The 25227-nt window shown below is 30.9% G+C and overlaps 1 protein-coding gene across 1 annotated transcript in view; it reads right to left on the reverse strand.

Annotated features, from left to right (window-relative positions):
* The window catches only part of LOC143079974 (uncharacterized), a 36848-nt gene extending 12886 nt beyond the window's left edge, over positions 1–23962 (reverse strand). Inside the window, exon 1 of the mRNA XM_076255604.1 lies at positions 23786–23962. The gene's annotated coding sequence lies outside the window, so the exon portion shown is untranslated. The remainder of the gene's footprint in view (positions 1–23785) is intronic.
* Positions 23963–25227: the final 1265 nt, after the last annotated feature.

Raw genomic sequence — 25227 nt, forward strand, 5'->3', positions numbered from 1 at the left:
GTAGTTGAACAATCTTTAGAACGTGTCGGTTTTTCCTTGATGTTGCCGAAAATCAGTGATCCGACTGACACGAGCGAACTGACATCTGATTAAACAATCATAATTTCTTTTTTTAATGTAAGTTACAAAGTTCCTTGTATTATCCATTGTTATCAGAATCGTATGTGTTAATTGAGAGCAAAAGATATTATTTTGTCAGAAAAATTTGATTCGTACAAATTAATTAGAACTACCTAAGAAAATGACATTTACTAAATAATTAGAAAATTTAAACATTTGTAATACCAAATACTTCATTATATACTTCTGAAACGACTTTTCGTCCTGAATATGCATGAAATTTTTGCCACTGGACGTTTAAACAACCACTGAATAATCAATTTATCAAATTTTGCTCTCAGTAAAAATGACTTAAACAATATAAGACACAATTGGTGTCTGTTGTTTGTTTGTACAGTAAACATACTGAATGTGTTTATATTCCTTATACAATGTCAAGTATGTAAGAAAGGGAGAGATCCGTTTGCGCCAAAAATGCGTCCTTTTGCGCCACAACTTTTTTTCTCAAATGCTACGTTTGCGCCACATGTTTTAAAATTAGATGGTTTCATTTGCGCCAAAAATAAAACATACGATTGCGCCAGTTAAAAGAAAATTACTTCCTTACTCCTTTATTCGGACTTGGAACCGGCAGTGTAACACGGCACATGTTTCCTTTTCTGAAACATATGTTTTTATTACTGCTGCTGCATGGGTACTTCCCAATTTAATGTATGTAGTAGCTTTTAACTTCTTTTTATTGTCCAAAAACACAAACATTGAAGGATGAAATCCATAAAATAGTTAATAATAGTTCATAATAATAATAAAGCCCATACGCATGGTGGGAACAAAGCTCTGTGTCATCAACATTTGTGGCTAAAACATTAAGAGCAAAAACTTCTATTTTCTATATTGGGATATCTTTGTTAAGCAAAGCAATAAGTTTTATTCTCTCTCTGTACATTGACTGTCTAATGCTGCTTAAGTCATTTAATTCTCTTCCGAAACTCGTCTTTATGGTGAAATATCTCCTAACATGTGATACCTTTTGGGGCAAAAATAAGAATACATATATAGTAATCATTAATATTTATGATATATATATGTACAGGTAAAAATGTCTGGGTAACTTTCCTCTCTAAATAATTATTTTGTTCATTTTTTAAGGTAATAGTGTTATCAGTTATGTAATTTGACACGTGTCTTATAGTTCAGTGATTTTCGGAAAAATTAACGAAAACCGGCACAGTCATTGTTCAATTATTATCAGTGATCTTTTATTGATTAAATTTGAATGTATGCATTAAATATCAATCTCTATCTAGATAAGAAATTTGTTTACATTGCACATCACTCTTTTAGTCCTTAGTAGCATATTATAACATATTAGTGCACTTAGGAGTCCTTAGCCGTGTTTAGACGCACCATTTTCTGCTCTTTGGTTGGATTGTTGTCTCTTTGACACATTCTTCATTTCAATCCTCCATTTTATTCAATTAGTTGTAATTCTCTTTATCTCTCTGTTTTATGTTTTTGCAGACAAAAACAATTCGCAGAATTAATCTCAAATAGTAGACATTAAACTCTTTCTTCTAAAAACTTTTAGCATTCTAACATTTTTTCGAGATTTAACCATTAGCTTAAGAGCATATGTCCCTTCTTTTTAGAAATTTGGCTTGATACCGTATGGAGATTTTTGTTCCAACTATTATAAGAAATTAAAGACTTTTTTTAAATAGATAAATATTCAACAAAAATACCGTTTTTTCTTAAATCAATTTCTTTAAAAAAAGTCAATTATTAACAAAGAATTGTTACACAAATGTAGTAAGAACCCTATTTTGTAACGAAGATATTCCTTATCTCTTTACCGAAATCTGCATATCTTTATATTTTGAAACATAAAATGTTAAGGGTGTCTGCTCAAAGGACAGAAATGTCCAAGAAACCGAAATATTAAGTAAATGTCGAATAATTCAAACCCAGTTGTCTTTTAAATTTAGCACATGAAGATATAATTTTAAGCACATATACACATGTACAAATTGATTTTGTAAAAAAAATCTCTGTCGGTGGTCTAAAACTGTATCGCATGCCCATAAATGTCCTAAAGCTTTAAATGTTAGATCATGAGGGTCTGGATGGGGATTCAGTATTTCTGTGTTCTATATTTTTAGGCAATTTGTTTTATAATTCGTTTTACCTTTTGCCGATCAATCTTTATTCCATATATTCTAGTACCTCATCATTTTCTTTTCTATTTGTCTAGTTATTTTTTGTATTTTTTTTTTTTTTTTGTCTATAGTTTCCTTCTATAAACCTCCATTCACACCCTCATGTATAATGGAAGACGATAAACATTTTAGTATACATACCACCCGTTGTCACTTTCACCTGACATACAAATCACATATTGTTAATACGGCCCGTTATTTCCACCTGGACACAGGCCTTATATAATATATATATTACGTAATAATAACGGATATAGTAAATTCAGTAGAATATAACATGTATCATCGCACTGACTTCTTAAATGTATTTTGAACTGACAATTGTAAATAGTATTTTTAGTTATTTTAAAACTAAGAATGAAAATCGGGAATGTGTCAAAGAGACAACAACCCGAAAAGAACAATTGACAGCCGAAGGCCACCAGTTATATTTGCTAATGTTTTAGTTTCGAATAAGGCAAAAGCCATTGTATTTTCAGAAAATCTCTAAACGGATAATGAGAGTTTAGTGACCTTGACTTGCTAACAGCCCTAGCACTGTCTCTAAACATTGTCGAATTTAAGAGCCTGTATCAATTAAGGGATATGCTACATAGCTTTTGGTGTTTACAAAAATATACATTTCAGAACCAAATTGTGGCTTCTTTATATTTATACCAAATTTGAGTTCAAGGCAGTATTTTGTCGAAGAGAACTATTACCCAAAGTGCAACATGCGAGAAGAAGTTTCATTTCCCTTATTGCTTTTAGTGGTGTGACTAATCTTTCGAGGTTACGTCACGGAAATATATTTTAAATGAAAAGGTGCAACTGGGTGCATCCCTCAAAAACAAATTAAAAAAAATCTAAATATATAAAATGACGGGTATTCGTCAATCAGACAGCAATCGAAGAATAAGAGGTTTAAGCATACATGTACCCCGCGCTGATATCAACTTACTGAGTTGTGAGTAAAATTCAATATACATGTAGGACTGTGAAACGGGAAATACACGAAAGATTTGTTTTTATACGTACGATTGAGTATCATTCCCTAAATACATACGGGTCCGCAAACTATTCTTATGATTATATAATGGTAAATGAGGATCTCATTAGAGGAACAAATTAAGTAACGATACATGTAGAAGCAAGAATAATTTCCACTTGCAAAACATCAAATAGGACGATCTCTCAATAAGAACGCAGCAACTTAAACTATAACATCCATAGGCAATAACACTATAGTAAATGCTTTATATACTGACATTGAAACAAATATACTGCTCATAATAATTGCACATATGTAGACTTTAATCAAGATATCCCGCGTTTTATAAAACATCGCACTCCATTGCGCCAAAGTCCGCTGGTCTGCGCCGAAGTGTGCTGAGCTATTATTTCATTATTCAACCCAATGTAACGCAAAACGAATAATACCGGTTTGAGCTATAAAACAAAGGCAACCCTTTATACTAGTCAAAAATTGCTTGGTCTCGATAGATGAATACGAAACTTCAATTAATTGTTTGTATTTTATTATATCCGATACAAATGAACAAAAATTGGATAAAAACTACCGATTTTTCTATGAAACAAAATTTATCCTTATTGGAGTCTTTGTCATATGTATTCATAAAGGACAAAAAATCTCCTCAGTAACAGAACAAAAAACACCCCATGGTAAAAAAAAAACCAGGGGTGCGTCTAAAGGAGTCCTTAGTGCACTAAGAACTTATAACATGCCACTAAGGACTAGATGGGATTCTGTTACATGTAATTTCTTTTCATATTATGGTATATATCGATATTTAATGCATAAATTTCAAATTTTATAGAAAAGTAATAATAAATAAACAAGATATTCAACATTATCAAGACACGCGCCTGTTTTTCTTTGATATGCCGAAAATCAATGAACCGTCTTACACGTGTCAAATTAGTTACTGATTACACGGGAATCCTCCTATCTGATGTCTTAACGTTTAATCGACAAGATCGGTAAAGTTGGATACTTATAAATGAATAATTCTTGAAAAAAAATCAGAACGAAGAAGTATTTTCTCAAGTGTATTTTGAAATCATTTCAAGTAAATGATGAATTTGTCAACAGAGTAATATATCTAATGTCGGTTTTTAAAAGACCGCATACAAATTTTGCGTTCGTATATTGGTATCACTTTGTCGTCGTCCGTCGTCAGCTTGACTTCTTCGTGGAGCGTTTTCACAAATTGTGGTATACTTTGTTGTTTCCAGTTAATCGCCATTTTGAATACGTGTTTTATAGATTTGCAAATGATACTTGTCCACACATGAACATGTTGAAGCTGGTTACGAGGTTTCAATACATATTCGTACAATCGTTCTTAAAGTTTTTGAAAATACATGTTGAATTTTTGATAACAAGAAAAAGATGTGGTATGATTTGGGATGAGACAACTCATCGCAAGAAATAAAATGACACAGAAGTTTTCACCATAAGTCACCCCACGGCCTTCAACAGTGAGTAATGAACACACCACAGTAATTATTTCATAAATTATCTCATACAATATGTTAAACAGACAATTTGTTAAAAAAAAATCGTAAAGGTTCCGCGGAACCCAGTTTCTCGCCTATTCTTTCTGTTAATCGCATGCTCAACAACAATGAGGAAATAAATCAATAAAATATTCCTGTTGATACTATCTTTTGATTGAAAAAAGCTTCTGTCCAAGTTTGGTAAAAACCCAGGACAGTTTATGAATCTAATAAATGTTTTAAAACTTCCTGATACTATCTTATGATTATTAACAAGCTTCTGTCCAAGTTTTATAGAAATCCAGGATAGTTTAAGAAACGGTCATTAAAATTTCAAAGACGCCGACGGAATGTAGGATCGCTTAGTCTCGCTTTTTCGACTAAAGTCGAAGACTCGACAAAAAAACATACAAATCAGATTTCTTTTGACATACGGGCGCACTAGGCTTTTTTATACGCCCGTCAACATTTTGACGGGACGTTTTATGGTATACAAATGTCCGGCGTCCGTCCGTCCGCATGTCGCACTGTAACTTGAGAACCGCTTATCCATTTCATGAAACTTAACATAGTTGTTTCTTATGATGGTTTTCGGAATTTACTCATATTTTTAGTGAAACCATTTGTATTTACACGCATCTTTGTCGGAATTAAAATAAAAACAAAACACTTATAAATATATATATTTCTTTTGTCTCCGTATATCTTACATAAACATTTTAACAAGCTGACCACACTCTTATTTATAAGTTGGCGCACATCAAAGTCGTGCTCCTATGGCAAACAATTTTGTTGCAAAAGAAATAAAACAACAGCAAAATTATTTGTCCTTTTCATCATTTTAAATAAGAACAACACATTTAATTATAAATATTTGAAGCATAAATCTTTTCGATACAATTGGTTTAAATTACTTAAATTAAAATGGATCGTCATTGTTTAATCAGTTGCTATATATATATGTTATTTTGCACGTGTCAAACGGTTCATTGATTTTCGGCATATCAAAGAAAAACCGGCACGTGTCTAAATAATGTTGAACATTTCGTTTATTTATGATTATTTTTCTGTAAAATTTGAAATTTATGCATTAAATATCAATCTCTAACATGATATATAAAAATAATACATATAACAGCACTCCTTCTAGTTCTTAGCGGCATTGTATAGTCAAAGTCTTAGTGCACTAAGGATTCCTTAGCAGTGTTTAGACGTACCGATAAAAAAAAAACATCCGTCATTCTTTAATAATCATAGAAGGTTAACAACTAGTCTGTTTCCCGACCGTTATTGAAATTCTTGACAATACCTTAATATATGTATGTTCCGAATGCATACTGAATGTTTTACGGAGGGGACCAACCTAGTCAGTAACAACGTACTATTGTAAATTATTTTTCGGATAATAATCTTTCAGACATACATTAAAAACGGTGTCATTGATAGGCAACCATGAACACAATAAAAAATGAATCCGTGAAAGTGTTCCATGTTTATTCCATTCAAGTAAAGACTTGTTATGATAATACGATATATTTAACTAATTTATAAAAAAAACAAAATAAACAAAACAAGTTATATCCTAAACTTGTAAATCCAATTTCAAGTTTTAAAAGTTCCTCAATTTAAAATAATACATGATGTATTTGCGTGATCTTATATTTGTTTAATTAAAATAATGCCTTCAAATACATATAATGTTTATTTTTATTCAATTTTCCATAAAACATTTTAGCTTAGTTTAAATGAAATTCAGAAAAGAGAATTCAAACACTGTTGAAGAGAATATACATATTCGTGTTAATTCGCCTCAGTTTAATTTGTTAATTCATATTTGACATTTAACATTTTAATCCGCAATCCACATTTACCCGACAATCTTGTATATTGTATTTTCTCAATGAAATAACATAACGTGCATGTGACCATCAGAAACTAAGACAAAAATGATATTTATAATGGTATTTATCAAAACTTAAATATTTGAAAATGTCTTAGCAGCATAGGAATTTGCCAAACAAGCGAAGAATTATAATCTATCAGGATTTACAACCAAGGATTTGTATAGTTTCTTTTCAATAAAATATTGTTGGTGTTTTTGGCGACTATAGCAGCAACATTGCCGTTATTAAATAAAAATATAAAGTTTTCGCTATCTGATAATTATAGCCGCGGGTTAAAATGTTCATTAAAATGTATTATATTTGTCTTAAAACTACATATAATGGGCATTTAAGAATGACATGAAGTTCATCTTCAATAGTAGAGCTACAACACATGTCATCTCGTGGACTACTTTTGTTTCATACTTTCCAGTTTCTAATTTTTTAGTGGAGGTACCCCACATTTAAATTTTGCAAAAACACATTTGTTTTTAATTGACAGAATATTTTTAACAAATAACAGTTGGCCAACAGTATATTTTTAAGTCCATTTTCGCTCAGTTGAATAGAAATTCCAATTTTAGCTCTTCTGTCGTAGAAATGTCAATATCATGTTATTGTTTGTACGTACAACATGTATCGTTATATAAAAATGTGTCAGTCCCAGCCAAGATTCACCGAATAACCACAAAATATTTACAGATGATAAAATATTTACACAAAAAGTCATGAATCTGTATGAACGTTATGTACGATGAAGTGAATTAAGTGTCTACAAGAAAGTAAGTATGACTGTACATTTTATTTAAATTATTTATATGCATATACTTTAACCGTGAGAAAAAATATAAGCTTTGGTGAGCTCTATAACCGACTATCATATAAAAACCGCAATGTATGAACGTTACACAATTAGAGATGAACGTTTCACAAATGCATGTTTTCTGATCTACACAATTATACACGATTGACGAACGCACGATACACGGTTATAAGAATGAATGATTGATGAACGCACGATACACGCACGATACACGGTTAAGAATGAATGATTGATGAGCGCACGATACACGATTAAGAATACACGATACATGCACGTTACACGGAAAATACACGGAACGATGAATGATGAACGCACGATTGGTACACGCACGATACACGCACGATGCACGCACGCAACACGCACGATACACGATGAACGCACGGAATAATGGTCAGTTTGAATTTTAGAAGGTCTGTACCAGCTAGTCGATACTAATATCCCATTATAAGTATTTTTTGTATTAATATCGATTCATTTAATATGCACTAGAAACTTTTAAATTATTCAGTCTGTGTCGAAGAAAACATGACATTATATGAAACACAGATATCTACGGGGAAATGTTTATGTCCAAATATTAATTCATTTCTTATTGTAAAAGGATAAAATATAATAGAAAAATTAATAATAGAGGTCTCTCGCAATTAGGTGGATTCAGGTTAGCGTTCATCGATCATACTTCAATAGAGTCAATTAAATGATTGCTTATTGTTTGCAATTGCAAATATGTCATGCATATTCAAAACGAAAACAATTAATAATTGATCTTATGGATAGGTTATTCAGAGTGGGTGAACTGAGGTGAAGGATTGGAAATTTGGAGACCTTCCGTAGAAGTGTAGGCTATTTTGGATTGGGGCTGACAATTTGGCTTGCATTAGACCACCTGAAAGATTTACTATAAGGGTTGTTTAACTTAGATACAAATATAGGTAGACACACGTCAAACGTTTGTTCATATTTTAAACTGCAATTACAAACAAACAGTACTGCGACATTGGAAAAAATCCAGTTAACCTAATTTCTATAAGGCAGATAACTCTCTAGGATGTTGATAATAATAATAAAAGGGACAGTGTAAAAGATGTGTCTGTATCTGTAAATGGACAACATAATTGTTTTAATTAATCCACTTCTTGATATAGAACTAAAATATGGTAGTTTTATACCTGTTCCTAAAAGACGTACTGTACATGTACATATAGCATGTAAAGCAAATGATTGCCTTGTATATAACACTGGTATCACCGTAATTCTCTCTTTTCAAAACAAAACATGTCAATTTGAAACATAAATTATTCATCAGTGAAAAATTAATATAAAACAAATCTGTTCCTTTTGTTAATTTAACTTTGAACTATTTTTTGACGGAGAATTAACTATATAAAAGGTGTTGGTGACAAATACTGACGCAAAGATTTTGCATATTTTCAAATAATTGAAATAGCACATTTTCATTCGCAATTAATCTAAATGATTATTGAACATCATGTTTGCGGCCATGTTAAAGGGATGTTTGTATTGTTTTTCTTTTATGAGGAGATGTGGTTCACTGTTTGAACGACAATGAGACAACACTCAGTAGAATCCAAATGACATGGAATTAAGCAACTACATGTACTTAGTATATATATATACGGCTATCAACAAATTTATATTATAAAATCAGCTTACAAAGGCTCTTGTATAAAAACAATTCGCAGTTACCGTAACAGATAGCTTGTTCACATTTATATTTTCCATTATTAAATGAAACAACAGTTTTAAAAAACATGACGGCTAAAACATAAGTGAATAGTATCGACAGAATGGAGGACCATACTCGAAGTATACATACTGATTTGAATTCCAACATTTAATTATTTTCTGCTCATCTCTGTAAAATTTTCAAGTTTGAAAATAAAGACATCACTGTAATCGTGCCAGGTACCACAGGACAAAGAGGATACATATATTTGCTGGCTGGTGTGTTATGTGTTTTTCACACTAATATGGTTGGTCGGATACAGCCAGCATTTCTTTTGTATCAGTTAAAAACAAAAACCAACCGTATCTCAATTGTGAATGTGATTAAAAAAGTGGTATTTATCACTTATTTCAGAGTCATAAAAGTAGAATGTATTCGGCTATATACATATTTCTAAAGCAAATCACTGGTTATTGATATTGTTTTGGCATAATTTACGTATACAGTTTATAATTTCCTTATAAGACATTTCATTGCATTGCTTTAGTCTGTAAACTAATTACGAATACTGCTATAGACATATAATGCCAATACCAATTTTATACATAATATGACTAAGTTGATTAGACTTATCAGTGACAGTGATAAACTATAACGAAAGATTAACGAGTAAATAAAATCGTCTAGTATGAATGAAGTATGCACATGATTTCGCCTTCCATGAATGCTTATTTGGTATATGGAATTTAACTGAATGAGTTTTTTCTCTTACACCTTGCAGTAGTTTTATTCGCCAATTAAGTGCATTATGTATCGATGCCACTTTTCATGACAGAAGCTATTATTTCCATGATTTGAATACATCGTAGAAAGTATTCCGTATATAAAAAAGAAGATGTGGTATGACTGTCAATGTGACAACTCTCCACAAGAGACTAAATGAAAAAGAAATTTACAACTACAGGTCACTGTACGACCTTCAACAATGAACCATACTGCATAGTAAGCTATAAGATGTATAAAAGGCCCCGAAATGACAAATGTAAAACAATTCAAACGAGAAAACTAACGGCCTTATTTATGTACAATAAATGAACAAAAACAAATATGTAACACATCAACAAACGACAACAACTGAATTACAGGCTACTGATTTGGGACAGGCACATACACACAGAATTTATAGCGTTTTATTAAGTAATGAAAAGATAAGATACATTTTGAGGAATACTGTAATTCATAATTGGTTCGAAGATACAAACTTGCCTATTTTCTTGTTTATAAGACTAAATGCACTTATGTATGATGTTTAAAGAGGTTAATACATTTTATCAGAGTTATACATTATTTTTAAACATTAAACAACCTTTATTATATAGATTCCGAATGCGTAAAAATGAATCGGATAAAAAGTTGCGTTACATACATTCGATTTTACTCATTTAATCATATTGTTAGCGATTCATCCTAAATATAAACACTACTTTAAATGTTAAAATGTTTGTAGCAAACGTTGTAGATGAATACTAGTTATTCTGACATATACAACAAATACATCAATTTCTCCATAATTTTTTTTTATGTGTTCACGTGACGGAAGCGGAACATTCCAAAAAGAATATTCCAACTCACAATTCGATGGCATACTGACAAACAGTATGAAAACATAGCATTAAAAGTATCGCCAGCCATTTTCTAAATAGAATCCCCCGCACAGAATTACAGGCAGGGGTCCAACTATATGTTCGCATTCAAATGCATTTGTGGTAAAAAAAAAAGGTGGAGGGTCCAATCCTTGCCCCCGTTTTGAACCGTCACTGTAGATGATGCATGATAAATATTAAAAAAAAAATACTAGTTAATATACTTAGTGATTTTCTTCAGATAGAAATATTTATATTCCACTCACAATTGTGATTTCCAATATTATGCTTTAAAACATTGCACATCCATGTTTTAACTATTGTTCAAACTGATGATCTGGTATTAGAGACTACAATGTACTTTATAGAAATCCCCTTTATATATTTGGAATAATCCAACTAGGAAGAAGTGAGAAGACGGAATACATATTTACAGATTGCCAGATCGATATTGTAAAATATCATACTCTCAAGTGTAATTTTGTGATAGAATTATTAAATAATTAATGATCATAACGATCGAAAGTTCAAGTAAGGAGAAAATTAAATAAATATTTTGAAAATTGACAGCTGCAATTTCAGATAATTGAACACATGCATTAGTTTCAAATAACATATCTTCATTTTCAATATTTGGTTTCGCGTCTATTGCTCACATTCAACAATAATATTTATCCATGGTTCAGCAAAAGTTGTACTTCATTTGCGTCAAGGGATAAAAAATAATACAATGCTATGAATCCCCTTCTTCTTATATAATGATTAAACTTGAGTATAGACATTCTATTCTCACTTTGATCAACATTGTGGTATTATTGACGCTAGAATTCCCTATTTTTTCTGACAAAATTTTAAAAAAGCCGATATGTATCTTCTATCAATTCTTCAAATGTTTTAAACCATTAAGTAGCGAACAAAATAGATGTTGACACGCCTATTTTAGCCAATAATTATATTTGTCGACCAAAAGGATAAAGGGAACGGGCGAACCCCACCACCTATGTTTTATCTGTCTCGCAAACAACATTCAATCAAATGTTTTCAAATTTAAGGGGTAGACCTTGGTTCAGGGAGATAACTCTTTAAATCAGTAAAGCGTTTGTAAAAGGAAGTACACCCCTAATTCATGATCCCATTGCTTTCTATGTTAAGTTCCTCCGTTTCAAGCAGGCACACCTCTTTTGTTTTAAGTTCAAATAAAGTGGCAATCATTGCATTGCAAAGCAACACTTCATAGTGTCTTGTACTGAAAAAATCAACATACCTTTAATGGCATATAAGAAAGAACTGGTTCCCAGAACTTCGGATGTACCCAAACAGGTACTTCAGATCTGACAAACAGACAAAATGTAACCTCTTTTTAAAATTTGGTGCAGGTTTTTTAATATTCAAAATTAAAAGTCCAAAAGTGTTCTACAATGATCACCAGTCCTTCAGCTTTCATTTGATACAAAAAATACCTAAATATTCTACATATTTTGAAAGTTACACTCATGCGTAGGAACTATTTTGTGTTAAATATGTACTACTTTCTGGTATGTGCTTTCTGGCCGAGCCCGAATTAGTGGTGTTACACCTATAGCAGAACCAAACTTGCTATATTGACTTTAGCATTACTTTATTTCATTCTATGATCTATTTCAAGCAATAAAAACACATAAAGCTTTAGTCCAAATACCATTTTACTAATTTTAAGCTCAAATTGGACTAGTAGTAACATATGGGTTATTCAAAGAAAACTGCATATTGATATTACAAATGGCCAATTTACTTTTTTTATTCTCAATATCATTTTTTTATTTATTAATTTCTATTAGGAAAGCTGTGTGCGTACCAATAGTTATATTTTTATAAGAGGTTCTTCATCAAATAAAAATATATTAGTCCAAACTTAAGACATAACTGAAAAAATTGTCCCCCCTTTTTTCTTTAAATTGGAAAAGGGCTTTTGTTTTGTATAAACAATAATTCTGTGGTAAAAAATAGATTATCAAGAGTAATTTATATATCCCCCTCTAGATAACTTGCTAAACTGGTTCAAAATTGCATGTATAGTGAGATTTTAGAATTCTTAAATGAGTGTTTACCATGTGCCTAGATTGTAAAAGGCTACCATAAGAAACACAATAAAACTTGAAAAATCATTGAATAATTATGACCAAGAGCTATGTTGTACCATATGCAAGTCATAAAATACATGTTTTATTGATTCCAATCATAAAAAATGCAAAAATAAGAACTTAGAGCCAAGTCTTAACTGCATGCATGTTGTATGACCATAAAAGGCTAAAATACTCGAGTATGCCAATTTAAGAGGTAACCTTTGCCATAAACAGGAAGGTTCACCAAAAATGATGATGATTACTAACATCATATTTGACTTATTTTCATTGGAATAGGTACAACTTCTAAAAATTGGATTTCTGATGATTCTCTGTAATAGAAAGTACACCACTAATTCATGGTCCCATTTCTTTCTATGTTAAATTCCTCCGTTTCAAGCAGGCACACCTCTTTTGTTTTAAGTTCAAATAAAGTGGCAATCATTGCATTGCAAAGCAACACTTCATAGTGTCTTGTACTGAAAAAATCAACATACCTTTAATGGCATATAAAAAAGAACTGGTTCCCAGAACTTAGGATGTACAGGTACTTCAGAACTGACAAACAGACAAAATGTACCCTCTTTTTAAAATTTGGTGCAGTTTTTTTAATATTCAAAATTAAAAGTCCAAAAGTGTTTTACAATGATCATCAGTCCTTCAGCTTTCATTTGATACCAAAAATACCTAAATATTCTACATATTTTGAAAGTTACACTCATGCGTAGGAACTATTTTGTGTTAAATATGTACTACTTTCTTGTATGTGCTTTCTGGCCGAGCCCGAATTAGTGGTGTTACACCAAAAGTCAAGTTCACCAATGTATTTTAAGCATTTACCTGAAATAGATTGAAAATAATCTATGTAACCTAGAAACTTAGAATATGTTTTTGAAAATGGTTGACACAAACGTACTGATGATTTTAAGAGTTAGTTCCCTTAACCTAGGTCTACCTCCTTAAATCAGTCATGTAAGACTATGTTTATACATGTAGGTACATTAACATTATACAACTGATTAAAACAATTCTTGTCAAAATTGAACGACAGTAACTAATGCATTCAAAAAGACAATACTTTATTACAAAATGTAGTAAATTAATCGTTTTCCTATATAAAAAAAAATTAAGTCTATTTATATGTTCAGTGATGAATTATTTGTAATCTACACATAGCCACTTGTATCATATATCAACCAAGAATTCAATTTTTTTTTTTTTTTTAGTTTTTGAAAAATTCGCTACGGCATAGCTGGTAATTTTAGGCAGTAAATCTGCCTTACGTCATTTGCAGTTATGTTTTTTTTTTCTTCAGAATACAGAAACATTCAAAACATAATCTGATTAAGTTATGTCGTAAACAATTCCTTCTTTTCATAACCAATGTTTTTTTCAGTACTACATATGAATCAGATATAACCATTGTATACACTAAGCAAAATTTAATCAAGTCTTTGACTGAATTGATTTCATTTCAATTTAAAATTTTAAATCAAAACAAGTATAGAGTTCGTTTTTAAACATATCAAAAAAAAAAAAAAAAAAAAAAAATAAGGATTTAAATTTTCAAAACAATGTTGTGAATATAAGTTCACAGTTCAAAGATATCTGGAAATGTTCTCATTTTATGTTAAAATCTTTTATTTTTTATGTATCGTGTTTTCAATAGACCGTACCTTTACAAAAACAAGTGCAATTAAAAGAAAGCAATGTCAAACATTCAGTTCAATTCTTGACGATTATTTCGAAATTCTTTTAAATTACTAATTCATTGACAAGTTAAGTGATTTTACAAGTTACAAATGCAATTTACTATAATAAATAAATTAGTAGAATACAAGTATGCATTGCATTAGTTAGAAGAAACGTAAGTGATACATTTTTTTACATTAAAAATCTTGACACTTTTAAGTCTTGTTCTGTTATACATTTCTGAATTGATTAACTTACCACAATCCCTTAACACTATGACTTCTCTTCTGCATGATTTTAGCCATTTCATATAAATATTTAGACGGAAAGGGACGAAACGATAACTTTTGAATGAAACTACACACGTTACCACTCAAACTTGTCTATTTCTGTAATCTGTCGTTAATCGCATTTTGTCCAAAAAAAAAAAGAATCGAAACAGTCGTATTAATCTATCGAATAATAGTCGATTTGAAAAGATTGAAACGGTCGAGAAAAGAAATTGAACATACTTAAATGGAATTGCAAAAAAAAAAAAATATATATATATATATTCATTCGTTCTACTTATTTTTTGTGGACTTTTGCATTGATTTTTCGAGTAAGGGGAAAATGATGTTCTAACGTCCAATATTTGTAAAATCTATACTTTGCAAATGTTAGCGCCAACTGCAGCTAAAAAAATCCATCATTAACCATTTTGAGTTATCCTGTTTTCCAGTGATATTCTATTTGATACACGATTTTTCTCTGTTCCACAGATTTTCGTGCCCTTTGATGTAATCTCGTGTGAATATTTTCTGGTCCTGTTTATGCATGATATTTTTGTAAGTTGTACTTTACGCAACAAATGATACATATGTATACAAACTACTTAATAACTGAAACATTTATTCATGAATGGATGAACAACCTTTAAAATATTACATGCACAGAACTTATCTTTTTAGAAATCGATATTCATCACACAACACAAATACGTTCATAAGCTTCGTGTACAAATTGTTTGTTAGTATGCAGCGCATTGTGCAGCTTGAGCAGAAAAAAGTATCAAACTATAGTCAGAATAACAGTGAGTGACATAACAAAAACAATGTAATTTTATAAACCTAGGATCAGTAATTCTGACTTTAAACTATGAATATTGATTCATTCAAAAATATAATGCAAAGTCAACGCAACTGTTATAGCAATTTGTAGGTAAGGCACGTCCAATACATAGCATTTGTTTTATCAACTTTCATTCAGTACTACTTAACTGGAGTTATTTGTCATGTTGAAATGAAGATTAACTCGTAAAACATGTAACATGAAATCATATCTTCAATAAAATATTAATGGCATGTGAATAATTATTAAGTCATTACAATCATGACAATATCTGAAAAAAGAAATCAAATGTATTTCACAGCATCTGTACGTTGAGATGTGACATTATTGGTGCTCTTTTTTATGTAAAAATTAAGCTACAGTAGAAACTGGAACACACTTACCGTGAGGAACATTGATTACCAGTATAATCTAGATAAATGTATATGAATTTCTAATCATATATTAATCTTCCGAAGTTATTTCTTAAAGGGGTGTTAGTTGTCTGGTTGCGCATCACTTATGTGCATGTTCAAGTACAACAAGTAAAATGAATTGTTTATCTCGATACAAGAGACAACAATTATGAAATGTTGTAGATCCAATTTCCGTTGTTTCAAGCTTGTCTCAATATCGGAAGATATTATGGCTTTGTAATGACAGGGTCGATTCTTGGAACTTATTATATTATTTTAATCGAATATGTCACAATCAGGGCAATTTTGAAACAAAACACTTATTTCTGAATATAGGAATTTAATGTGATATTGTCATACATGTAATGGATGAATGCGGACTCTTTGCCAATACGAGAATAAAACAATGCACCTGTTCGTGACATAGCGACCTCAAAAAATGTATTTATTTCTAAAAGCTTAAATTAAGTTAAAAGAAACGTGTTAATTGCAAATAAATGTTTATAAATGATAATAAATTGGTATGACGTTATCTGAAAATAATGAGTTTACTCATCAAACGTTATCAAAGACTGACATACGAGATATAATTAAATACCGCTTTTATCTATTGCCACCTGAGACATAAGTCATTTAAGTTATGGTAAACATTTGGGAAACAAAGTCATTAAACAGAATGTGATATTGACATGATGATGCTAGAAAGTAATTAGTGATCATGCAGGTAAAACTAACACATGTTTATTGATTTCTAAACGTAACACGAAGACGTCGGGTATACGTCAAAATGAGAGCATTTCATCGGCACAAACATCATATACTAAATTGTCGTCATCAAAAAGAAAGGAAACAAATACGAAAAGTCACACAACTTTAAGCAATTATGGGAATTCAAAGATGACATCAAGTTGAAAAATATGCCATGATTGTTTTTCATTAACATAATTTAATTATAGGACTTGATCAAGAAGAATTCTGTTTTCCCTTGGTAGCTAACACATTTCAGATTAATACAATAGGTTTAAACCCGAAAACACATAAAAAATACTCAAATACTTCAAATTACTAGTAATTGTATGTATGTGCTTTATTTTGTTTTTCCTCTTGCATTATATATAGAGACTACATTCTGTAAGGTTTATGCGCGGAAAGTTTAATATGATTTAAAAATAAATATCCGAGGTACATGTATCATGATAAAAAATACAACAAATGTATTACTTAATTGAATCCTTTATATGAAGTTACAGCACTACCACTTCATATGAAACTAAAGTGTGGCACTGTTACTTATTGGTAGATTACCAATGAAAATGGAGCATTTTCATTTTTATGTCAACACATGTTTCATCTCGAGACCGTTTAACAAATGATATCGAATATGTTCCTTACGTCGTAACTACAACCCCTTCCCTTTCATGAATGTGACCTACCGAATTAAGACTATTTCCCGGATTTGTTTTAACATGAGCAACACGACGGGTGCCACATGTGGAGCAGGATTTGCTTACCCTTGAGCACATGAGAAAACCCCTAGTTTCTGTTGGGGTTCGTGTTGCTTATTCTTAAGTTTTCTATGTTGTGTCATATGTACTATTGTTTGTCTGTTTGTCTTTTTCATATATAGCCATGGCATTGTCAGTTAATTTTCAATTGATGAGTTTGACTGTCTCTTTGGTATCTTTCGTCCCTCTTTCGTGGACTAAGTTAACAATTTATTTGTCGGAAATTTGTTTGCAATGTAAGGGGCTGGATGGAATGTGACGCCATCACATAGATGTAGTATTTCCCATTTTTTGAAATTCACCAGAAATTTATCAACCAAGTGATCTATAATAGAATTACACTCAAGCAATTTGGATTGATAAAATTAATTCTAATCTTTATAGTTAAGTACAATTGATCTAAATGATCTTTGTTTTTTTAAATTATTTACAGCAGTGGGTGTACACCTCTTCTGATGGTGTACGTTGGCACTGGCATAATTAGTAATAAACCTTTCTGAAATATTTAAGTTTGTTAATATTGAAATTACTATAAAACAAAGGTTTCAACTGTTCTTTAATGAAATTGCAACCGGTTCGGTTCTTTTAAATTCTTGGCTTTCAAATATTCGGCTTGAATATTTCATGGTGAAATCAAATCCAGAAAACCGCTTCAGACGCATGAAATTATTTAACGTGTTGTTTTCACTTAAACAAGTATGTCAGATAGCAGTAAACAGTTTAACACGTTGTGAGTTTTACAAATGATAAAAAAAGCTTCTAGAATTAAACCTCACAGCAATAACGTATTTTTAACAAAGCTTACTTACTTTTGTACCTATAAATGCAGGGATTACAACATCTATAAAGTTGCTTAAAATATCAATCAATTGAAACCAAATGTAGATCCTTGACTTTTAATTCTTAACCGTTGAAGAAGACAAATTTTCGTTCATGTTTGAAAAAAGATAAATATTGAATAAAAAAAAAAAACCAATAAGTATTTAATACTCGAAGTGATTTACTTCCAATAAAAATATTAACGTTTCACTCATAATTTTATTTTCAATATTATTAATTATAACCAAATGGCATCCATGTTTCATGCATAGCACTTATTTATGATCATATGTTATTCAGTATTTTCAGACTGAAGCTATTTGTCGTATTTGAATGAAACCATATCTTCCATAAGTATCAATGTCCTTTGAATAATATATTATTCATCAGAGACATACCAATATCTTTTACAAGAAAGACGAAACGAGAAAATATTATATATAATTATGCCAATTTTATATATTATAAAACAAATGAATGAGTACTCTGGAGTAAAAATGAGAACAAAGAAGACATCTGGGGCAGCTTATGTTGACTTTCTTTCATAAACTCAAATCAACTCGAATTGAATAGTGTAAATTGCAAACAAATGCTTTAAAATGGTAATGAAATTGCATGACATTTTTAAAATTTCATAAGACTAAAATGCGATATGTCAAGACCGCTTTTATCTTATACTACCTGAGACATCAGTCGTTAAACCTAGAATAAGTGTATACAATTGGATAAATACACATCAACAACCATCCTATTTATAAATACATACAATGTATTTCATTTCGTCGTCTTGTATCACATTACAGTAACACTAGGGGGGATCCACTTCCTGTATACAAGGGGATAAGACGTGGAGTAGGTCACCTTTTCAAGTTTAAAAAATATATGAATAAGTCGGGAAACTATCAGAAATATATGATAAGGTCAATAAAGTTCCCATTTCCTCTTCGTCTGTCATCGTTGTTGATGTTTCCCAATCTGGCTCTGTTTTTATAAAAACATTTTCTCTGTTTTGACGTATTCGTATTCCACTTTTAACACGAAACCCAAACAATATGGGGAAATATAACATTGTTACATACGCAATATATGAAAAGGTGTACATTTTCAAAATCTAATTTATATGAAAAGGGTAGGTTAACAAAACCCCATTGGCACCTCCTATCAGGTAAGTATATAAGTCCCCCCGGACCCCCAAGCAGTAACTCCATTACATGTGGTTTATGTACGAATATCAATTCTGAGAAATCACGAAAACGAATCTTACTACATTGAACGATACATTGCTGGTCAGAACATTATGGACTTTCAAATAACAAATGTGGCAATTGTAAAATGGTTTGGTAAGCGATATCAATTTGGAACAGAATTGCATGTTTATACATTTTTGTTTTACAACATATCGATGAAGTCGATGATTTATTTGCCTGAATGATTTTTGTTTAAAAACACTATCTGATACTTGTTTTAATTCTAAATCGCACAAATTTAGTATTTTCGATTCTATGAAACTAAACCTAGTGATCTATAATTGGATTACAATACCGTTCGTAATTAAGATTGATTATATTAATTGTAATCTTTACTGTTGAGTACAACTGATCTCACAAGTGTTTTAAAAGTATTATAAATAGCAGATTCAATTCAACACGCTGTCAGTTTACAAGTGATGGAATCATCTTCTGCAATGAAACCATTCGATATATTTGACGAACTAGGAATTTTGATATCTTGAAAACTGTAAATAAGATTCAAATTTTTGTTTAAACATCACTGTATTATACCAATTTCTGTGGCACCACACTTGTCTTTCTACTACTAGTAGCATTTAAGGCTGTCCTCTGTTGGTGTCTGTCATGATGCTTGTTTCACGTGTATTGGTTTAAGCATTAACAAGGTTATTGATTTTTGACTAAGTGGTCGGGTGGATAGTTTTCTCATTGACAACTATACCACATCATCTTAGTTGTATATTCATTTAGTATTGCTTATGGGGCTTCGGCGAATAGAAACATCGGAAATCACGAAGAATAGTTATGGTAAAACGTTAAAAATTAGTACATGCGTTACCAAACTTCAGTTTGTAAATTACTTGTTTCTATTTAATATTCATCTTGCTACTTGTGAAATTTGAAGGACCACATGCATAAAATATGATGCATAAAGCAAAAACATAACTTATATACAAAATGAAAATTTAATACATACTTAGTGATATTCTTGGAATAGAAATATTAATATTACACCAACATATTTTTATTTGTAAAAATACACACCCATGTTTTAACTATTGTTTATACTTATTATCTGCTAATTAAGAACTTCTTTGAATCCGCTTCATATATTTGAAATAACCCAACTAGGAAGAAGTGGGAGAGTAGATAAATGTAAATTGACGGCTACATCAGTGAAAAATGTCATACTTAATTTTGTGATAGAATATATAATAGTTAACGAGAATAACAATCGAGCGCTCAACGATGAAAAGAAAAGAATAAATATTTGAAAACACCAATTACATCAAATGAATATGAATTAATCCAATACCATTATGTATCCTCATTTTCAGTATTTGGTTTCGTGTCTATTGCTTATACTTAACAATAATATATATTCATGGTAAAGAAAAATTGTAATACCTTTGTGCACAAGGGATCACATGAACTTCTTCTTCTAATTTAATAAAGATTTAACATGTAAATAACTAACTCATTTAGTGATGACAGCTTATCCTCACATTGATTAAACAAGTGGTATTATTGTTGCTAGAATCACACTTTCCTGATCTTATCTCATTATCTTATATCAGTCAACTTTTGCTACAGAAGAGTATAGGTAGCTGTGTCATGTTGTTAAATCCTATACTGCATGATGTAAGATGCAACAGTGTACATGTAATATTACAAAGCTACGAGAAACGTGACCTTCATCCGACATTTAGACCATAGCCACTTTCCTGTTTTCCTAAAATAACTTGAACAAAATATTTACTTGCCATTATGAATACTATGGAGCTAGAAATATTTACCAATTTATAATTAGGAATACCGCCATCGAGTTTTAGTCTTTTGTATTGCTTAATATTTAGTGCTGTAAAAAAGAAGATGTGGTATGATTGCCAATTAGACAACTCTCCACTACAGACCAAAATGACACAGAAATTAATAAATATAGGTTTTGTGGATTGCGTTTTGTCTTTAATAGTATTGAAATAAACTGTTTCTCGTCCGAATCCGATTTTTTTTCGTCTTGAATACGCATGAAATAATACCATTGGTATCGTATGTTCAGAAAACAATAACGAACCCGTCCATCTTTCACAAAATGTATTCCTTCAAATGTCTTAAATAAAAACAAGTTTCGTCATTTCATATCATTAAAAAATGAATGAATACATTGTATTGTTTATACCTTGTGAATATAAGTTCACAGATGTCATGGGATGATTTAGTACTAAGTGAAAATCTTACTTTTGTTTCAGGTATAGTGTTTTCAATAAAGCAAACTTTAAAATAAATTGCAATTGAAATCAAATATAGATCAATATAAAATATTCTGTACCATCCTTTTAAAATGTAAATCCAATTTATGTAGTGTTATTACAAAGTGACAAATGTTATTTCATAGAATATGCTTAGTGTTTGTAGGAAGAAACGTGAGCTATATCAAGAATTCATTAAGCTTTTGAGGATTGATTTGTTCTGCTGAACATTTTATATTGAGTTACTAACATGCATTCTTTTTCTTTGCATGATGCCTTTTCTTTATGCAGCAAATAAGTTCATTATCATAAGCAGAATGAAGGTGAGGAAGTTTTAACTTTTAAACAAACTGTACTTCTTACAAATGATCCGTTATTGAAATCTCGACGATGTATTAGTGTGTCGGGGACAAATATAATTGGCTCAGTTAAAACTCGCCAAAACGGTTTCACATGCTTACGTTGGATGGACTCATTATTTAAATGGATTGAAAGGCCACTTACTGCTCTATTGTGCTCATTACTGATGGTCATTTTTTATTGGTGAAGGAAGCTGACGTGACCAGAGAAAACCTCTAACTTGCGGTTAGAAAGCTGATAATCCTTGTCAATTAGAAAATGAGTTGTGCGCAGTTATCACATCCGGGAATCGTACTGACAACCCCAGTGTCGACAGGCTAGTGATACAGTACGTGTAGCTCGACATTTTAGATACTCGCCCACCGACGTCCCTATTTACATTAAAATTGCAAAACTACTCTAACTTGTTTTTTTCGCATTTTCGTATAATGTGTTTCAACAGTTTGATTTTAATTTTTCGAATATCCTATGATTTTATGGTAGCCGGGAACACGAGTATGTCTACTTTGCTTTCTCCAAGTCGAAAGTAAGACACATGGAAAGGTGAAACTTTGTAAAAGATTGAATTACTTTAAAATTTGTTGTGGAATCGGATTGGTTAAAAACGTGGCACGTTTTGGAATATTATCAATGCAGTCAAATATAGGTCATTAATCATTTTGAGTTATTCGTTGCATGTGTTGTTTTTTTAATAGTATATTCCTGTTTCCAAGTAACATTTTTTTGATTCATGTTTTTTTTTCTCTGAACCACAGACTTTAAGTTCTTGATTCCGATCTTGTGTAAACGTTTTCTCTTGTCCTGATTATGCAAAAGATGTTTGTCAGTGGTTACGCAACAAAAAATAAATATTCATACCACCTACTGAATTATAATATCATTTATTTGGAAACAGTTGAACGGCCTTTCTGATACTGCAAAACTTCTCTTTCGAGAATTGACACCAATTTCACAAAACGATTACGTCCATAAACTCCCTACATAGTGTTCATTAGTATGCAGCACAATGCAATATCCTCAAAGAGTAGTAATAAACTAATGTCAGGATGACAGAAACATAACAAGACCAATATAATTGTATCGGTATAGAATCAGTTATTCTGTCTTTGAAATATGAATATTGTATCATTTAAAAAATGTTAGATTCGAACATTAATCCTTTAACATCAATTTAAAAGCATATTAGTATGTTAAACATGTTCCATATACATTATTGTACAGCATTTATTTATGATCAAATTGCGTTCAATATTACTGTAGTGAAGCTATTTGTCATGCTGAACTAGAGCTTAACTCGTAAAATGAAATTATATCTTCCATAGAACAAAAATGTAGAGTATATATGTCCCCTTGAATAATTATTTATTTATCAAATAAAATATTGTTTAGAAAATAAATGAAACAAGAGAGACACTATTATATTTCCCGGCATTCATTTGTTCTCTCAGATGTAACATTATTACTGCTTATGTTGGATATCAATAAATGGCAGTAGAAAATCATAAAAACTTACTGTGAGGATTATTGTTTGCCTACTATCACATGTATCAGTTATTAAACCTCCGGAAGTATTGTATAAATGCGATGCAAGTCTACTGTTTGTGCCAGTTCCAGTACAATTTGTAAACTGAACAGATTACATTAACATGGGAGGCTGCAATCATGAACATGTCTAAGATTCAATTTCCGTTGTTTGGTGACAATCGCTTACCTGTCTTCATATCAAAAGAAATTATGACATTGTAATGAGTGTCGATTCTTGGATCTAATAAATATTTTAATCGAAGATGTCAACAATTAGAACAATTTTGAAACGAAATAACTATGTCTATATATAAATGAATTAATTGCGATATTGTCATAAATGGGATGAATGAAGACTCAGGGGTCAAAATTGAAATAATAGGGACATATAGTACTGACACAGCGACCAAATGAGTAAATTTCTTCAAGAAAGCTTAAATGAAGTTCGGATAATAATGTGTTAACTGTAGATACATGTTGTATGACGTTAAATGAGAATAATGATTTGCTAATCAAACGGTCGGAAGACTAAAATACAATATGTCATTAAACATGTTAAATGCCGCTTTTATCAACTGTAACATGTAAGTAAGTACCTGAGACACAAGTCATTTGAGTTACGGTAAACTTTTGGGAAAACAAAGTCAGTAAATAAAATGTCATATTGATATGATGACGTTAGAAACTAATTAGTGATCAAGCAGATAAAAATATGTTTCAAAACGTATTGTGAATAAATGAAAACGTCGAGCATACTTCAAGTGACAGCAATCTTTCGACACAAACAGTGTTTAGAGATAAAACATGTGAAAACAAAGCAAATAAACCAGCTAGTCATGCTGTAAATCATCACAATTTAAAAAAAAATACATTAACTCATACAGCCCATCAATTTAAAGATCTACACATATGCTCCATCGACTAACATTTAAGTTGTATTCATTTAGAACCTAGTTAATATGAATTACCTAGTATATTGTATACTTATTAACTGGGTATGAGTGCAAAAGGAAGTTTATTGTCCCGAGGTGGAACTATTGCCCTGATGCGAAGAGTATTTCACGAATATCCAGTCAGTAAGTGTTTTATCATACCGAAAGAGACATCAGACGATCGGGTCTAAATCAATTACCGTAGTTTAAATAGCAGATAAAAAATACAATTGTGTCATGTTTACTTCATATATATTCTGAATGGTAAGGCTACGTCCTGCACTGACGTCAACCCTAGATATATTAGGTAAAACGCGGCGTTGTAACTCCACTAAATATAGAAAATGATATTGCGAGTGGGGCATCCGTGTACTTTGAACACATTATTTTTTTTTCATGTTAAAATATTTGTTAGAATGTAAATTATTGGTAGGAAACCGCTGAAATTGAGAAAAAGAGCTACCTCAGTGTTTGTCCAAACTTATTTTATTGATTAAGT

This window comes from Mytilus galloprovincialis, chromosome 6 (genome assembly GCF_965363235.1).
Source record: "Mytilus galloprovincialis chromosome 6, xbMytGall1.hap1.1, whole genome shotgun sequence".
In the NCBI taxonomy this organism is placed as follows: Eukaryota; Metazoa; Mollusca; class Bivalvia; order Mytilida; family Mytilidae; genus Mytilus; species Mytilus galloprovincialis.